This window comes from Mustela erminea, chromosome 18 (assembly GCF_009829155.1).
Source record: "Mustela erminea isolate mMusErm1 chromosome 18, mMusErm1.Pri, whole genome shotgun sequence".
Lineage (NCBI taxonomy): Eukaryota > Metazoa > Chordata > Mammalia > Carnivora > Mustelidae > Mustela > Mustela erminea.
Genome location: NC_045631.1, coordinates 47863273 through 47882966, shown reverse-complemented (window position 1 = coordinate 47882966; position 19694 = coordinate 47863273). Strand labels below are relative to the sequence as shown.

The window sequence follows — 19694 nt, the reverse complement described above, 5'->3', positions numbered from 1 at the left end:
ATTATATTTAGAAGGATTACAAGGCAAGACTCTGAGTTAGCTGCTTGGTGGCCTTGTAAGTATATTTATGCAGTTTCTTTTGCCATAGGAGAATCATGATACAGGGCAAAAATCTGGAGAGGCTGTCAGGCTAATGTTAAGTTCAGGAAGAAGGTGACTTACTTATTAGACTTTCTATGCATTATGACATAGCTTTTTCAAGTCTCTTAAATATATGAAAGCTGGTCTCTATCAGCAAAATTCTTCTTTATTGTTTGCCAAACAAATTCTTTCTCTCCCCCTAATTAGTTGAACTAATAATCATATTTACTATAAAGACTTGTTAGAATTGCTGCATAAAAAGTTTCTGCAAAACTTAGAGGCCGAGGGGCTCCTGGATGGCTCAGTGGGTTAAGCCTCTGCCTTCAGCTCAGGTCATGATCTCAGTGTCCTGGGATTGAGCCCTGCATCAGGCTCTCTGCTCAGCAGGGAGCCTGCTCCTCCCCACCCCCAGCCTGCCTCTGCCCACTTGTGATCTCTGTCTCTCTCTCTCTCTCTCTGCCAAATAAATAAATAAAAAAATAAAATCTTTAAAAAAAAAAAAACACACACACAAACAACTTAGAGGCCTAAAACACAAAGAATAATTTTATTATGTCTCATGGTTTCTGTAGGTCAGGAGTTTGGGAAGGATGGTTTTGGCTCAGAGTCTGTCATGTGTTTTATTCAGATGGTGTCTGAAACTGGGATAGCTTGGGGCAAGCTGGGCATTTATCTCCTCAGGTCATCAGAGAGCCTCTCCACGTTGCCTCTCTGCATGGGCTAATTTATGGTGGTTCTAGGGCCTATATACTGCTAGTGTAACTGACACAGGCCACCAGCAGGAGTTGTCCAAGGAATAAGGTGAAAGCTACATCTTCTTCTCTGGAGTAAGCTAGGAAGTCCTTGCCACATTTAATTGGCTACAGGCAAGTTAGTTCATTACAAGCTCTTCTAGATTCAAGGGGAAAGAACATAGACCTCATTTGTTGATGGAAAAACTATCGAAGAATTTGCAGCCATTTAAAAAATTGTCATAGGTGGCAGTGGTGGCAGCTGCTGCTGCTGTTTCTTGGTTTGCGGGTTGAACTACATACTCTTTGGTATCCTAATCTAATAGAAATCATTTTTCAGCTTTTATAATTTATGTTCTGCCTTTGAAGTTTACAAGAATTTTATTAGAGAGCACTTAACAAGTGGCATACAAGTTTTCAAGCTTTTAGAAGAGTTATGATAATTTTTTTTTTTAAAGATTTTATTTATTTATTTGACACAGAGAGATCACAAGTAGGCAGAGAGGCAGGCAGAGAGAGAGAGAGGAGGAAGCAGGCTCCCTGCCGAGCAGAGAGCCCGATGCTGAGATCATGACCTGAGCCGAAGGCAGTGGCTTAACCCACTGAGCCACCCAGGCGCCCTGATAATTTGTTTTTAAACTATAAAAATCCAGTGTCATCTTGCTGTCTCCGTAGGTAGAATATGCGACTCTTGATCTTGGGGTTGTGAGTTTGAGCCCCGTGTCGGGTGTAGAGATTACTTAAAATTGGGGGAGCCTGGGTGGCTCAGTGGGTTAAAGCCTCTGCCATCAGCTCAGGTCTGGGATCGAGCCCTGCCGGCAGGGATCCTGCTTCCCCCACCCCCCTGCCCTGCTTGCTTCTCTGCCTACTTGTGATCTCTCTCTCTCTGTCAAATAAATAAATAAAATCTTTAAAAAAAACCCAAAAAACCTGTTTATAAAAAAATATAAAAATCTATAAATTTTGGTGAATTATAAAAAAGATAGTGGAAACAAGCAAACTGATGAAAAGAAAGAAGGCAAATACAGTTTGAAGAAAATAATTTATGCAAATATAAAAATTTAATTCTTTGATTATCTGGAGTGATTTTTTTTTTTTCCCTAAAGATTTTGGTTTTTTTTGACAGAGATCACAAGTAGGCGGAGAGGCAGGCAAAGAGAGAGAGGAGGAAGCAGGCTCCCCACTGAGCAGAGAGCCCAGTTTGGGGCTCTATCCCAGGACCCTGGGATCATGACCTGAGCTGAAGGCAGAGACTTTAATCCACTGAGCCACCCAGGTGCCCCAGGATTGATTTTTATATTGAAAAAATATTATAGTTCAGGGCTAAAAATCAAATAATTTTAGTGTTTCCCCATCAGATCTGTGTTGTTTTTCTTATAGCCTTTTTTAACGCATTCTCCAAGAGTAGCTTCATATGTTAAAAAAAAAAAAAAAAAAGTGAATTGGGTAATTTTGCTCCCTTGCTTCAGATTCTCCAGTGGCTTTCCATTATGCTTTGAATGAAGTCAACATTATTTGTACAAGATCCTGTATAATCTGTCCCCTGGTGCCTAGTCTTTCCTTTGCTCATTTTGTTACAGTCAAATTAATTTTGTTTTAACTTCTTGAAAAGGTCAGTCTCTTTCCTATCTCAGGCACTTGATGTGTATGTGTTTTTGTTTTTGTGGGTTTTTTAAATTTTTTATTCTTTTGGGGTGGGGAGGTGGGGATCTTTTTTATCTTGTTGTTACTTAATTTTCTGTGTCAGTTTAAGTATCATCCCAAAGAATTCCTAAATATTCTGTCTAAAGTAGCTTCCAGGCTCATTTATTGTCTATCACAATATCCTAACTTCAGAGGACTTAATTCATTTTTTTTTGAAGATTTTATTTATTTATGAGAGAGAGAGAGCACAGAAAGGAGAGGGCCAGAGGGAGAAGCAGACTCCCCGCTGAGCAGTGAGCCCTATGTGGGACTCGATCCTGGGACTCCAGGATCATAACCGGAGCTGAAGGCAGCCATTTAACCAACTGAGCCACCCAGGTGCCCAATGCGATTCATTTTTCTATTAATTTCTTTACACACTTACTGTCTTTTAAAAAAATACTTGTGATTTAGACTAGTTTTAGATTTATAGAAAAATTCGGAAGATAGGACAGAGAATTCCTATATATTCCATATCCAGTTTTCCCTATTATTAACTAATCCTAGTATGGTTCATTTGTCACAATTAATGAATCAATAATGTTACATCATCATTATTATTTTAATTTAACTTTGGTTACTTAACATACAGTGTACAAGTTGTGGTACTGGTTTCTAGAGTAGAATTCAGTGATTCATCACTTATGTGAAACACCCAATGCTCATCACAAGTGCCCTCTTTGGTACCCATAACCCATCTAGATCAACCCTCATTTCGTTCTCTGTCATTAAGAGTCACTTGTGCAGGGGCGCCTGGGTGGCTCAGTTGGTTGAGCGACTGCCTTTGGCTCAGGTCATGATCCTGGAGCCCCAGGATTGAGTCCCACATCGGGCTCCCTGCTCAGTGGGGAGTCTTCTCCCTCTGACCCTCCTCCCTCTCATGTTCTCTCTCTCTCTCCCTCTCTCATTCTGTCTCTCAAATAAATTAATTAAAAAAAAAAGTCACTTGTGCCTTGAATAATACATTATTATTAACTAAAATCCATACTTCATTCAAATTTTCTTAGATTTTACCTAATGTTGCTCATTGTCTTTCATCTCTACTAGATTGGGAGCTCCTGCGGGCAGGGACTGTGTGTGTTTCATTCACCTAGGGTAATACTAAGTAAACACTTGGGAGGTACTCTAAATATTTTTTGAAAGAATGACTGTCAGAAAGATGTCTCAGTTTATAGACTAACCTCTTTCCCATTTTAGGTGAGTATCTTGCTTAGGGACATCATGAGTGTCTTTCTACTAGCCTTGGCTAGATTGCAAGCTCCAAGTCTCCAAGGTGATAGTTGAAACCATATCTTGTCATATCTAATTGCTACATATAGGGGTGAGTTTACTAGGAAACTCATGAAGCTGGTGAAATTCCTGAAACTAATAAAGCTTAACTTTCAGGATTCTATTGGAGGGACCCTCGCAGTGAGTTCACAGTGTCAATTAAAAAATATCTTTTATTGGTATATATTGTATACATGGGAAGTGCAAAGATTATAAGCATCCAGCTTAATTTCTCACAAACTTAACACACCTAAATAACCAGCACCCAGATCAAGAAACAAAACATTTCCTATATATTATCATGTACTTATTAAGAATTTGCAAATATCCTAACCACAATCAGTTAAGATTACTGTCTCTTTTTTCACCGACTTCCCTTCTATCACACTTGTCTACATACTGGTGGCACTGGAATAGCTGTAGGCATTTTGGGCATCTGGTTTTGGGGAAGCCAACATTGGGGATACATTTCATTTGGTTTTAGCAGGATATGTTTATTTGGTTCCATAGTCCATGTATTGTCAAGGTATTGTTAGCCATCCCAGTTTAGGGATAGTTTCTAGGAGTACTATATATTATTATGTTAACTCACCTGGCATTGTGACATAAATGTGCAGACCTAGAAATGGTACAGTAATATGAATGTATCCCATGGTTTCTGGCACCCTGAAGTATGTGGTCAGTGGAGGAAAAAAGCAGGGTTTGATGCCAAAAGCCAGTCTCTGAAAGTTCTTCCAAATCTTAAATCTTCATATGAAAAAGACTTCAGAGTTTTCCCAAATTTGACCACAATCCTAAAAGTTTACATAACATTACCAATAATGGACCTGTGTTAAAAGAAACTTTTTGAGGCCAACAACAACAACAACAACAACAACAAAAAATACGTTCAACTATGCTAGAGGAAGGACTGAATTATTTCTGTGTTGTCTTTGTAGAAATGACATAAAACTCATGAGGAAGTGCAGTACTGGCATAAGCATTGACAGATCAATGGAATAGAATTGAGAGTCCAGAAATAATCTCCTATACTTGTGGTCAGTTGATCTTTGACAAGGGTGCCAAGACCATCCAATGGGAATAGGTTAGTCTTTTTAACAAATGATGTTGGAAACAACTGGACATCCACATGGAAAAGAATGAAGTGGAAGTGCCACCTCACACCATGTATAAAAATTAACTCAAAATTGGGGCGCCTGGGTGGCTCAATGGGTTAAGGTCTCTGCCTTCGGCTCAGGTCATGATCCCAGGGTTCTGGGATAGAACCCCGTGGCGGGCTCTCTGCTCAGCAGGGGGCCTACTTCCTCCTCTCTCTCTGCCTGACTCTCTGCCAACTTGTGATCTCTGTCAAATAAATAAATAAAATCTTTTAAAAAAAATTTAACTCAAAATGGATTAGCGACCTAGTTTCACAACTAAAACCATGAAAAATTTTAGATGGAAACACAAGACCTTGAATACGAAATGACTTAAATGACACCAAAAAGCACAGGAATTTGACTTCATTCAAACTTTAGCGCCTCTTTGGCAAGGATTCTCATACCCGTTGGTGGGAATTGAAAATGGTGTTTAGTCACTGTGGCAAAAAGTTCGGCTGTTCCTCAAAAAGTTCAACATGGAATTACCATTTGACTCAGCAGTTTTATTCCTAGGTATTTAACTAAGGTAATTGAAAACGTAGGTTCACACAAAAATTTATACATGAATGTTCATAGCAGTTTATTCATAATGGCCAAAATAGTTGGGTGGAAACAACCCAAATGTCCATTAACTGATTAATAGATAAAATTTGGTTTATCTATATAATGGAATATCATTCATCCATAAAAGGGAATGAAGTACTAATACATGCTACAATATCAACGAACCTCAAAAATATGCTGTGTGAAAGAAGCCAGACATAAAGGATCACATATTGTATGATTCCAGTTGGCAATTCTATAGACATATAAAGTAGATTAGTGGTTGCCTAGGTATTGAGTTTCTTTTTGCAGTGATGGAAAAGTTCTGGAATTGGCATTGGTGGTTGTATAGCATTGGAAGTATACAAAAGATTTGAATCGCACAGTTTAAAATGTGAATTTCATGTTATGCAACTTTAATCTCAGTAAAACAAATTGCAAAAAATCTGTTATATGGGAAGAGGTAAAGAGTATGCAGCTAGAAAATTAGAGCAAAGTTATAGGGCTGTCAATAAACAAAAAGTGTATTTTCTGTTTTGATGTGGTATTTATCAGCTTGTTAAAATTTATGATTTTCCCAATCTAAATTGACTATTTGCTTTCATACCTAATTTTATATTCTTAAAGTGGGACCCTCAAACTGTGTAAACTCTGGGCTTTGCAAAACCTGGATGCACCCTAGTATATATGTTAGTATCAAATAATCATTCAAAAACCATTGTCTTTTTAAAAAATATTTTATTTATCTGTAAAAAGTATGAGAGAGAGCAAGCAAGCAAGGCTTCCTGCTGAGTGAGGAGCCGGATGCTGGACTCCATCCTAGGACCCTGGGATCATGACTTGAGCTGAAGGCAGACTAACTGACTGAGCCACCTAGGCATCCTGAACTACTGTCTTTTTAAGCATGGGGGATTGAACAAACGTTTATTTCTGTTCTCTCCCCAAACCCCATTTCATGAGAGTAAAGGGATACAAACAGCATATAACTATAAGAGCAAAAAGAGCAGAAGAGGAGACAGCACATTAAGTGGTGTGAAAAAATTTCAGGAAGCTGGAAGGTGGTTGGACTAGGATAATATTTAGCTGAGAAAGTAGAATATAAAGTATCTGCAGACAGGTATGTTAGATGTCTTGCAGTATTCCAGCTAGTTCGTGTCACAGATCTCTAGAAGGGCCTCAGGAATTGGAGGCACTCTCTGTCTCTGAGGCTGCAGCTGAGATGGGAGGCAGCAAACGGGAGATGGTTTAGTCTGTAAATGGTTCTCTACCTACTTCATCCCAGGCAGATTCATTCCAGGCAGGCAGATGACTGCTCTTCTTCAGCCCTCACAGTAAGTGTCTTATTTTGTGGAGAAAATTAACCAGACTGGCCTCTGTCCCAGGGATACCTGCCACTGTGGAAGGTGAGGGAGAAGTGCTCACCCGAGAGTGAGGGGACTGGCAACGTCTTCAACATTGAAACTCCCAGCCCCCTTGCACTGCTCAACTCCAAGAACACTAGCAGCCTGGTGTATCTTTTATCCTTTGTGAGGAAGGCTTTTCTGGAAAAAATTGACAGCTCCAGAGATAATGCAAATACTAAGTCTCTTAATGAAACCACTAGGTCACCCTGCCAGACACCCTATCAGTAGCCAGTAGGGGGAGGGAGGGTCTCACCACTCAGTCCTTAAACTTTTAATTTCACATGAAGAATTAAAAATAGTACTGACTTCTCAACAGCAGTTTCAGAACTTCGAAAAGAGTTGAGCAATGCCTTTGGTTTTCTGAGGGAAGATGATTTGCAGCCTAGAACCCAGCCATTTGTTCCATCAAGTATGAAGGCAGAATAAAGGTATTTTGCATGCCAGATCTCAAATCCTGTCTACTTATTCCTTCTTACGAAGATACCAAAGAATATGCCCATCAAAATGAGGGAGCATACCAGGAAAGAGGAAGACAGAGGTCATTATACCCTTGTACGTCAAGGGAAAGGCAGGTGGTGATGAAGGAAAGTCCTAGGGCCATAAACCTAAAGTGAAGGGTAGGAGACTCTACCTTGAAATTTTATGCAGCAGCTGGTGTATTTTTTTCTTTAGAGAGGGTCTATACTAGATCCTTGTTTAAAAATGACCAAAAGCCAAACTTGTGAAAATGCATTGCTAGCCATGAACATTATCATTATCACATTTTTAGTGTTTAGTAAATCTGTAGGTGAGATGGTATGTTTAAAATTTTTGAGTTTGAAAGTCTTTTTTTAAACTTAAAAAAAAAAAAAGATGTATAAGAGACAGAGCAAGCGTGCGCATGTGTGGGGCAATTGAGAGGGAGAGAGCAACTTAAGCTGCTTCTGTACTGAGTTTGAAGTCCACCGTGGGGCTCACAACCTGAGCTGAAACTAAGATTTGGGATGCTTAACTGACTGCACCACCCAGGTGCCCTTGGAAGTCTTTTTTATTAGTCAAGTTAATTACTTTTACTGTCAGAACTATTTTTTTTTCTGCTTTTGTCAATTACATTATGGCTTTATTGCTAAAATACTTGCTAATAGAAACACTCAAGTTTTAAAGCTGGCTGGGAAGCAAGTAATTACCTTAACCTGGGATATGTGGATCTTTAAGAAGTCTGTGGATTGGTTCCAGGTGAGTACTGTGAATCCTTTAGGTTGTATGTAAAATTGTATATGTGGATACTTTTTTCTACCCCCCCACCCCCCAGTATTAGGTCCAGTTTCATATTATAAAAAAAGTATCTTAGGTTAAGTGGCTTACTCAGCAGTGGTCTACTGACTCCTGTTTTGGTGTGCATTCCCCTGTTACGTCATGCTGTCTGCAGAGTTCTGAATTAGTGTACTTTTTTTTTTTTAAGATTTTATTTATTTATTTGTCAGCGAGCGAGCGAGAGCGAGCACAGGCAGACAGAGTGGAAGGCAGAGTCAGAGGGAGAAGCAGGCTCCCTGCGGAGCAAGGAGCACGATGTGGGACTCGATCCCAGGTCGCTGGGATCATGACCTGAGCTGAAGGCAGCTGCTTAACCAACTGAGCCATCCAGGCGTCCCTGAATTAGTGTACTTTAAAAGTTTTTAACTTTGCTATATAGTGAGAAGGGGAAAAATCAGAGTTGCCTTGATGTGGGTAGTCAGATTGAACTATGAAGACGACTTGGTACTTGTTCCGCTATTGCAATTGACTTGAGATGAGTTACCTGGTTTTTGTATATTTTGTACAAGATTTAAAAACACTAAAAAGGGGCGTCTAGGTGGCTCAGTCGTTAAGCATCTGCCTTCGGCTCAGGTCATGATTCCAGGGTCCTGGGATTGAGCCCCACTTTGGGCTCCCTGCTCAGTAGGAAGCCTGCTTCTCCCTCTCCTACTCCGCTAGCTTGTGTTCCCTCTCTCGTTGTGTCTCTGTCAAATAAATAAAATCTTAAATAAAAATAAAAAACTAACAAAATGAATGAGTTAAATGTATATGCATGGCAAATTTAGACTGTAGAGAAGATTATACAGTGAAAAGATTAATTTCCATTCACTTCCTACTTTCTTAATGTGGCTCCTCCAGATGTAATCAGTTCCCAGTTTTGTTTGTTTTTAAGTTAGTTGTTTTTTTAATTTTAATTTTTTTTATTTTTAAAGATCATTTATTTATTTATTTGACAGAGAGAGAGCGAGAGATCATAAGTAGGCAGAGAGGCAGGAAGAGGGAGAGGGGAAGCAGGCTCCTCGCTGAGCAAAGAGCCCAATGTGGGGCTCGATCCCAGGATCCCGAGATCATGACCTGAGCCAAAGACAGAGACTTAACCCCACTGATCCACCCAGGTGTCCCAATCAGTTACCTATTTTATCTATTTTGTGAATTGCCTACTGCTGAAGTAGAGGATGGTTGCAGTTTTGTCCCCCTCTCTTGGTAACTTATCCTGCTATTACTTTTGGGAACTTCTTTTGTCCCACTCTCAATCCCTGTAATTCCAGTGTGCTGAGCCCATCTCTGGACTGAAGCTGTGCCAGTCTTTAGCTAGAAAAAGAAGCATGAGCAAAAGCAAAGGATATGAAATGTTAAGTTATAAGTGTGGAGTAGGGTAGGGAGGGGAAGGAAAGGAACACCTGAGGTCAGATTGTACAAGTGACTTAAATGATAGGCTAAGGAGTCTGGGTTTTATCTAGTAGGGACTCAGAAATTAATAAAGATTTCAAACAAGGGAGAAATTTTGGATTTATAATTAATTCTGCATTCCTCCCAACCCTAACTGTAAAGCCCTGCCTTTTCTGCTTTGGACTCTCTCTAGACCCACCCCCTCCTTTTCTATCCTTACTTATTCCACCACGTCAGTCAATCTTTATTTTATCAGACTGAGGTTGTTGCTGTAGTTAACAAATAAATGGTTTCTCTGCTTTGAGTCTTTTGTCCTGCAGTCCATTCTGGACGTCACTATCAGATTAATTTTAACTAGAGCTTTACTTTGGTGATCTATTTTTTCCTGCTCAGAAACCTTTAGTATCTCCCTCTTGTTGACAGGGTAAAATCCAGACTTAGTCTGTCACTCAAACCATTCCAGACATTAACTCAAGTCTATGTCTTAAGACTTCCTTTTTTCCTTCATTTAACCTAGGTTGTAGAGAACTTGGAATGTTCATTTTTACCCTCTTGTTTATCTTGCCCCTCCCTTTAAAATTTTGTCTTTGTTTTTTTCTTCCTCCTTCCTGGGTTGTCTCTTCTCCAATCTCATCTCTACTGATGAAAAATCATATCCATCTCTAGAGTTAAGTTAAAATTATACCTCTCTTGTAGAGCTTCTTCAGATAATTGATAAGGTAGTTTGAGTTCTTTCCTCTGAAATTTCAGAATTCTTTGCTTGCATTGGAGACACTTGTTACTTAATGCTTTCTACTGTGCTTGTCTTAACTGCCTTGCTAGATGACTGAACTTTGTTACAGTGTATATATATATATATATATATATACAGTGCCTCCATATACTTGTGTGCTTGATAAATATTTGTTCTGTTAATTGGATTTTCCTATTTTGGGCTGCCTTTTGTGCTGATGTTTTTTAGTAAATCAGTTTAGCACTAATTGTTTAGCACTAATTTGATAGTAGTTGTTTTATGTTTCTTAATCATGGTTTCCCAACTAGACTTCAGGGTAGGAAATATGTCTAATCTGAACTTCCAGAATCCTTTCATAATGTATGTATAATGTTTCTCCTTTTTTAAAAATAGTGCTTAGATGCTTTTGTCTGGCATGAAATATTTGACAACTGGTGAAAGGACTTAGTTTTTTTTTTTTTTTTTTTTTAATTTATTTATTTGACAGACAGAGATCACAAGTAGGCAGAGAGGCAGGCAGAGAGAGAGGGGGAAGCAGGCTCCCTGCTGAGCTGAGAGCCCGATGCGGGGCTCGATCCCAGGACCCTGAGATCATGACCTGAGCCGAAGGCAGAGGTTTAACCCACTGAGCCACCCAGGTGCCCCAGGACTTAGTTTTTTTAATAATGGAGAAAATTTTAAAGTTTCTCAGAACATGTTTCTGAAACATATTTGTATGACAAATAAACACAAATATGGAATTTCTATAGCTTTAGATTAGGTTATATTTTAAGGAAGCAGATTTAGTTAGCCTTTTGGGGGGGCACATATACAGGGTGATGCCCTTTTCTATAATTTATATTTTCTAGAAATATAACCTATAATTTTCTTTTCTTTTTTTTTTTTAAGATTTTATTTATTTTACAGACAAAGGTCTCAAGTAGGCAGAGCAGCAGGCAGAGAGGGGGAAGCAGGCTTCCTGCTGAGCAGGGAGCCTGATGTGGGGCTTGATCCCAGGACCCTGAGATCTCGACCTGAGCCGAAGGCCGGCACTTGAGCCACCCAGGCACCCCTAGAAATACAATTTGTAATTTTCTATATATTTTCCTCCGTACAGATCATCAAAAGCTTATCTACTTGAATGGTGGTTCTATAGGAATTTGTGATGAGTGTCTTTCTCTCTGTCTGATATTTGATGAGATTTTATAACTCTTTTTTGTTGTTGTTATTTCTTTTTTATTAAAAATTAACATATAATGCATTGTGTCAGGGTACAGGTCTGTAATTCATCAGTCTTAACACAGTCCCCAGCACTCACCACAACACATAGCCTCCCCAGTGTCCATCACCCAGCCAACCCATCTCCCCACCCCCGTCCCTTCCAGCAACCCCCAATCTGTTTTCTGAGATTAAGAGTCTCTTAGGGATTGTCTCTCTCTTTGGTTTCATCTTGTTTCATTTTTTTCCCTCTCTTCCCCCATATACAACAACTCTTATTTTGTGTGGACAGTTTGTTATGAAGTGTTCTATATAGTTGCTACCTAGTATAATTTTAATATATTTTTTATCTTTGAGGGGGTATATGTATATATGTTTGAGAATTTACATCTATATACTAATGGCAATTGAGTTTAATATTATTGTGTATTCTTGTCTTTATTTTTTCCCAGTGATTCTTTTTCAGAAAAATCAGTATCATTCATGTACTTTCAGGCCAATCATCTTGGAGTATTTGAACATGAATACATAAATGAAATAAAAACATAAATACATAAGAACCTTTGACAAGGTTCTTAGATTGTGTGGTCTCTGGTTTTGTAACAGACAAGTGTTAATATGAAGTAAAATTGCAAACATCATCTGCTTTTGAAGTGGAATTTGGCAGTTTGTATTCAATTCAGAGGCTTTAAAAGTATTCAGAGAACAAAAGTAGAAACAATTTTGTACATATATAATAATTTAGAAAACTAATATATGTCAACTACAATAAAGCTTAGATTAAAAATAACCTTGACTCTTATTCCTTTTAAAAACTGCAGATATATTCTCTATAAAGCAAATTTTTGAAATCTAAATTACTTAAAAACCCAGGAAGTAGTAAATGTTAAGCATTTTAATTTTCATTATTTAATTATACAAGTATTATAAGTCTACATTCTCAATAAAAATTTCAAACAATATATATATAAGTGTGTAGAGTAAAAAGTGTTTTGTTTTTTTTTTTAAGATTTTGTTTATTTATTTATTTGACAGATCACAAGTAGGCAGAGAGGCAGGCAGAGAGGGAGGGGAAGCAGGCTTCCCACTGAGCAGAGAGCCTGATGTGGGGCTCGATCCCAGGACCCTGAGATCATGACCTGATCTGAAGACAGGGGCTTAACCCACTGAGTAACCCAGGTGCCCCAAAAGTGTTCACTTTTGAACTTCCTCTTTCTTCCCCAGAGGTAACACCATTGTTTCTGGTTCATTGTCTATGTTTTCTAGATTTACTCTGTGCATTTGACTTAAATGTACTCACACAGTATTTTTTTTTTTAACAAAACATGGCAATGGAATCACACTGTACAATTGTTCTATGACTTTTTCACTTTATCATGAAATTATTCTATTTTAGCTGTAGTATGGGTAGTATAAAATGCTATATAGTGATTAAAAATAGAGGACTCTTGTCTTCTTTGCTGAGTGTTTAGGTTGTCTCTTTTCAGGTGTAATAAATAGTGGCCCAGTGAACATTTTTGTGTGTGCATCTTTTGGTTCATGTTTAGTATGTCTACAGCATATATTTCTAGAATTGGGGTGCTTGGGTGGCTCAATCAGTTAAGCATCTGACTTCAGTTCAGGTCATGATCTCAGGGTCCTGGGATGGAGCCTCTCATCCCGCTCCCTGTTCAATGGAGAGCCTGTTTTTCCCTCTCTTTGCCAGCTGCTCCCCCAGCTTGTGCTCGCTTGCTCTCTCTCTCTCGCTCTCTCTCTGTCAAATAAAATAAATAAAATATTTTAAAAAAGGATGTATTTCTAGAATTGCTGAGTAGGGTAGCAGAATTTTAAATATTTTAGATACTGCAAAATGCTCTCCAAAAAGGATGTATTAATTTACATTCATGGCTATGCATATTAAAAAAAAATCTGTTTCTTTATAACCCTGAAAAATACTGAGGTTTAACAGATGTTTTAAATTTTGCCGGTTTGGTGGGTTAAAATATTACCATGATACTTGTTTAATTTCTTGATTCTTAGTGTGGCAGTCATATTTTCATATTTGTATTTGCCATTTCTACTTCTGCAAATTCCATGTATATGTTGTTTTAACTATTCTGAATTTTTTTGATTGATTTGTAGAAGCTCTTTATATGTTCTGGATATTAATCCTTTGTTACATTCTATTTTATTTTATTTCTTTTTTTAAAAAGATTTTATTTATTTTTATTATTTATTTGTCAGAAAGAGAGGGAGAACAGCAGACAAAGACAGAAGCAGGCACGCTGCTGAGCAAGGAGCACGATGCGGGACTTGATCTCAGGAATCTGGGATCATGACCGGAGCCGAAGGCAGGTGCTTAACTGCTGGAGCCATCCAGGCGCCCCCCAGAATGACTTAACTTTTAAGGCAGTAGTTTCTGGATAGCTTTTTCTTTTTTTTAACTTCTTTTTCCACACAGTTGATTTATTTTAGAACTGATACATTTTCCTAAGAAATGAAAGCCTAGTAAGGCTATTTATTTTGTTTAAAAAAAAAATAAAAAAGTGAAATCTTGTATCACTTTGGACTGAAGTCTCTGCTTTGATGTTTTAATAAGCCTGTAATTATGGCACTTGAATAAGAGATTGATTCTAAGCATTTATACATATAGAATTTGTGATCTCCAACAGTTTTGAGCATATTTTCTGTAAGGGTATTCTGGAGGAAATTCTTTCGTGATTAAGTGATTAGTAAACTGATTCTAGCATTGTTTAACCCCTTTCAAAATATGAAATAATTGAAATTAAAAAATGACAAAATTTATCTTGACCAAGTAGGCATTTTCCTAAAATGCAGTTATTTAACTATAGAAGACATGCTAAGTGATCACTGATTAATGGAACAAAATGGGAAGAGCAAATATTCATCATAATTGATGCAGGAACAGAGTTTAACTTAAAAAGTGATTAGAAAAAGAAGCGTAGAAGAAACTTTCTTAACTTGATAGTGGATTATTTACTAAAATCATGAAGGAGGGGCATCTGGGTGGCTCAGTGGGTTAAGCCTCTGCCTTCGGCTCAGGTCATCTCAGGGTCCTGGGATGGAGCCCCGCATCAGGCTCTCTACTCAGTGAGGAGCCTCTTTCCCCATTCTCTCTGCCTGCTTCTCTGCCTACTTGTGATCTCTCTCTCTCTCTGTCAAATGAATAAATAAAATTTTTAAAAAAATCATAGAGGAAAAATCATACTGAATGATCAAATGGTAGAATATTCTCTTTAGGATAAGGAATAAGTTCAAAGAGTATTACTGCTTTTATTCATCAGTGCATCATTATAATAGGAAGTACTTACAAGACAAGAATAAATATAAGAAAGGAAAACATAAAATCTAAAATGGCCAGGGGCACCTGAGTGGCACAGTCTGTTGAGCAACCAGCTCTTGGTTTTGGCCCAGGTCGTGATCTCAGGGTCTCAAGATTGAGCCCTGTGTTGGGCTCATCTTGGAGTCTGCCTAAGTTTCTCCCTCTCCCTCTGCCTCTCTCTCTCTCTCAAATCTTTAAAAAGAAAACAAGACCGAAATGGCATAAAAACCTAGGGCTAGAGACAATACCCTGCTTTAATGACCACCATGTTTAAGGGAGATTTGCAACTGAGCTAATTTTTAAATTTAAACGTGATAAACCTATTTCCGCTACTGTACTTGACAATTTGAAGTTTTTCGTTTACTTTTAATAAAGCCTCAAAAGTTGTTTGCCTCATTTGGGGAATAAAGCTCCAATGAGTCTTTTTGTGTCAGGATGGTCATTTTTAGGGTTAAACAGAGCAAGCTGCAAATTTCTGTGATTACTTCAGGATGTCATTAACACTTTCTTGGCAGAAAAGCTTTCATACTGGTATTCACAGTGGTTGGTGAATTTGTAGTTCTCAGTTGATTCTGAGGTAAATTATCCTCATTGTGCGAATTCATTGTTTCTGTTGCCTGCTTTGTTAGGTATTGCTGCTCTATGGATGGATGGAAAGGTGAATGAGGCACAATGAGGAGATCAGTTAGAGCTTCAGTGACAAAAATTCTGCAAGCAGATGTTTCATGTGTTCATATCCCGGGTCTTCCTGCCCAGAGTGAAATGACTCCCACTGTGCCCTGCTGAGTGAAAACTTCTAATCAATAATAAAGAATTTCATTTCATTGATGACATTGTTTTTCAGAGATCGGAGAGTGTAATGTTTCCACTTATAAAACATTCTGGGGTTGGAATGCCTGGGTGGCTCAGTTGGTTAAGCAGCTGCCTTCGGCTCAGGTCATGATCCCAGCGTCCGGGAATCGAGTCCCACATCGGGCTCCTTGCTCGGCAGGGAGCCTGCTTCTCCCTCTGTCTTGCCTGCCATTCTGTCTGCTTGTGCTCGCTCACTCTCCCTCTCTCTCTCTGACAAAGAAATAAAATCTTAAAAAAAAAAACATTTTGGGGGCGCCTGGGTGGCTCAGTCATTTGGTTAATTATCCAACTCTTGGTTTTGGCTCATGGTCATGATCTCCAGATCCTGAGATTGAGCCCCACATAGGGCTCCTCACTCAGTGGGGAGTCTGCTTGGGATTCTCTCCCTTCCCCTTTCTGCACGCTTTGCCTGTCTCCTCACTCGTGCGTGTGCCCTCTCTCTAAAATAAGTAAACAAAATCTTAAAGAATATATATAAACATTCTGATTTTTTGCAGGAGAATGGTCCTAATTATTAGTTTTTATTATGGTTCTATGTGTATATGTGCTTAATATTCCCTGTTATCAGGGTGTTATATATAAAATCTGTCAGAACATACAGTATTTGTATACTGTGCTTCTATGTGTGTCCTGTCTTCTTTGTAATTCTTTAAATAGATAAAATGCTCATCCCTAATTCTTTTATTTAAGTTGCCTCAGTTATTTTATTACTTGGATGAAGTTCATCGTGCAGTTAGACTCCTCAGAGGGGTCCGTGGATAGAATATTTCTTGAGTTCTTGTACATTTGAAAACAGTTTTTTTTTTTTTAAGTCTTGATAGTTGAAAGATCATTTTGCTTGATGTGAAACCTTTGGTGTACACTTTCTTGCCTTAAATTTCTTTCTTTTTTTTTTTTTTAAGATTTTATTTATTTGATAGAGAGAGAGAGATCACAAGTAGGCAGAGAGGCAGGCAGAGGGGGAGAGGGAAGCAGGCTCCCTGCTGAGCAGAGATCCTGATGCGGGGCTCCATCCCAGGACCCTGGGATCATGACCTGAGCCGGAGGCAGAAGCTTAACCCACTGAGCCACCCAGGCTCCGCGATTGCCTTAAAATTCTTGGTAATGCTTCTCCACAGTTGCCTTCCTATGTGTTCATGAGAAGTTTGTTTTCTTAGGATATTAATTTGATCTTGCCTGGAAGCTCTGGGGATTTCTCTTTGTCTTTGAGTCTAGTTTTACTAGCAGAGTTTATTATTTGCGTCTGTTTTCCCAGGTATATGACAGGCCCTTTTCAAGATGTAGATTTCCTTTCTCTTATTTCTGGGTAGTTGTTTTGTATTGTGACTTTAAATACTAGTTCTAAAAACTTTTATTATTTTGTTTTTCCTCCTTAGAGACTCCCAATTATATGTATGTGTATTGGCCTTTTTTTCCCTTTCATTTTAGTCTCTTTCTGCCTCAGTTTAACTCCTTTTTATTCTCTTCGTTGTCTTTCTGCCTTTCTTCAGTGATCCTTATCAGCTTTTCATTTGATCCTCTTCTATGGGCACTTCCGTGATTTTTTTTTTCTTTTTTCCATTTCTGCAGTAGTTTTATCTTCAGTTTCTGTCCTGAGTTTGGTCAATTATTGTTGCTTTTTTCCTCCTTCTCTTCTGGATTTTTTTCCGCCTCTCCTTTTCCTTCTTCTCTTTCTATTGTTCATTTTTGTACATCTCTGAGCTCTTGTTTGAGCATATTTAATTCAACTAGGAGTGTTTGTCAAGGGTTTTTTTTCATCATTTTTTTTTAAAGGGGGGACAGTTTTTATCAGCTGAAGTATTTTGTTTCTATTTTCTGTGTTTATATAGTATCTTTGTATAAAATTCTTCAGTTTTTTTTTTTTTGCTACCTCTAAATCACGTATGGTATTGAGAGCTATGTACAATGTTTTAAGCATACTATTGATGCCGCAAAATTGTAGAGATGAGAATTTTACTGATACCCATGATGCCTCTACTTAATTGAAATTGTGAAATCATTTATGTTATGTGAACAACAAACCAATGAGGGTGGTTTAGTCCTGGAATTTAGGCTTGCCATACAGGGAATATGACACGCTTAATGGTTATTCTTACGTTGTTTGGTAAAAGGGGTTTATGTTAATGACTAACTATTTTACTAGCTAATACAAACATTTCACCTGAGATGGAATGATACTGGAGTGGGTGTGGAGGAGTCAGGGGAAAGGGCGTTTTTTGCCTCTGCTTTTGTTTTTATACTGCACTTCCTCTTTGAAGTTGTTGTTCCTTCTGATTTTGAGGGATTCCGATCAACTCCCAACATCCTGGTTATAGAGGAATGTCTTGTTAGGGATTCTGCTTTTTATTATAATAATAAATACCATGTACCTGTGTTGCCTACTAAGGTTTCCCCTGCTTATTCAAAAGTAGAGTGTTGCTATGAAACTTTTTGTAAGCTGAAATTGCGTATAGCAAAGAAGTGATTACTGTTTTGTAGAGTCGAATTTCTCTTCGAGATTTCTTTTGGTTAATGAAAACAGGTACTGATACACGTCTGTCCTAAGAGTGAAGTGGTGTAAAGCAAACTTTGAGATAGTGGAGGAAACCTGTATTAAGAAATTCTTTACCTAAGTCCTCTTATCTAATTCTCAGAGTAATCTTATGAAGTACATGGGTATAAATACTATAAATATATCGTCTTCAGAAGACACTGATGATGGTTGTCATTTGTATAAGGGCTCAAAGCTAGTAAGTATGGGGGAGATAGAATTTGAACACAGATGGGTTTTACTCAAGGTTCTGTGTTATACTGTTTTCCAAAACTGTTTAGATCTCTTGGCAGTTCTGGAGGCCTTTGAACAGTCTTCCCACCACCCCTCACCCCCCTGACCCCCGCCTCTACCCCAGGCAGTTCCTTCTCGTTTTTTCCCTTGAGCCAAAAAAAAAAAAAAAAAAAAAAAAGGCAGGGTGTGCAGGCGCACACAGAAGCATTTGTAAGTTCCTTTAGAACGAGGTTTTAGGTCAAATAGGCCAAGTGAATGTTTTGAATTAAGATGTTTTTTTCTGCCCATGTCTCTTTTTGACGGCTGACTGAGTGTAATCAATTGGGGATTCATTTTATTTAATTGGCAAACATTCCCTGGGAGGATTGATGGTAGCAGTGTGTTGGGACACAGTGACTTAAAACCATGTGGTGCGGATTAGAGAGGACATTTTGGCCATTTTACCTTCAGACATACGGACTAATGGAGAAATTTGTGATCAATGTATCAAAAGTTAATTAAGTCAAAACTTTTGGAGATTGAAATCCTCTCCCCCCTTTTAAAAGATTTTATTTACTTGAGACAGAGTGCACAAGCACTGAGGAGGGGCATAGGGAGCGGGAAAATCAGACGCCTTGCTGAGTAGGGAGCCTTGTGCAGAACTCAGTCCCAGGACCCTGAGATCATGAGCAGATGCTTAGCGGACTGAGCCATACAGGTGCCCCACCCTTTTTTCCTGTTTTTAAAAAGGGAGGCTTAGAACACCAGTGAGGGCTGGCTAATGGATGATCTGAGAGGCAATATATGATAGTGGAATGCAACTTCGCAGGGTGGCTGTATGTTGATTTTCTCTAAACTTTCATTTTCTTCTGTAAAACGGGAACAGTATTAATCTAGAGAGTTTAATGAGCTAGTTCATATAAGTGCTTTGCCCAGTGCCTAAGAAATAGTAAACACTCAGTGGCTAGTAGTCATTGTGTAAATATTTTTACACTCATAAAGAGGCTATGAAAATGAGATCAGAAGTAGAGCTTGGGATTTTGTCACATTTCACCATTTTGTTGTTGTTGTTTGCGGGTAGGGGTGGGCATTGGTTAAATGCATTTTGTCTCATGAAACAGTAGATCGAGGAGCTGGTGTTTGAAGACCCATCAAGGTGTGTTCCTCATTCATCAAGGCCAGTTAATTTTCCTCTGGGGATCTGAAACTTTGTTCTGTCAAGTCCCCTGCCCTTTTTTAAATTAAAGATTTTATTTATTTATTTATTTGACAGAGTCACAGCCAGAGAGGGAACACAAGCAGGGGGAGTGGGAGAGGGCGAAGCAGGCTTCCTG

The 19694-nt window shown here is 38.5% G+C and overlaps 1 protein-coding gene across 1 annotated transcript in view; it reads left to right on the top strand.

The window, feature by feature from the left end:
- SMURF2 (SMAD specific E3 ubiquitin protein ligase 2) overlaps positions 1–19694 on the top strand; it is a 117609-nt gene that overhangs the window by 16087 nt on the left and 81828 nt on the right. The gene's annotated exons all lie outside the window — the stretch shown is intronic.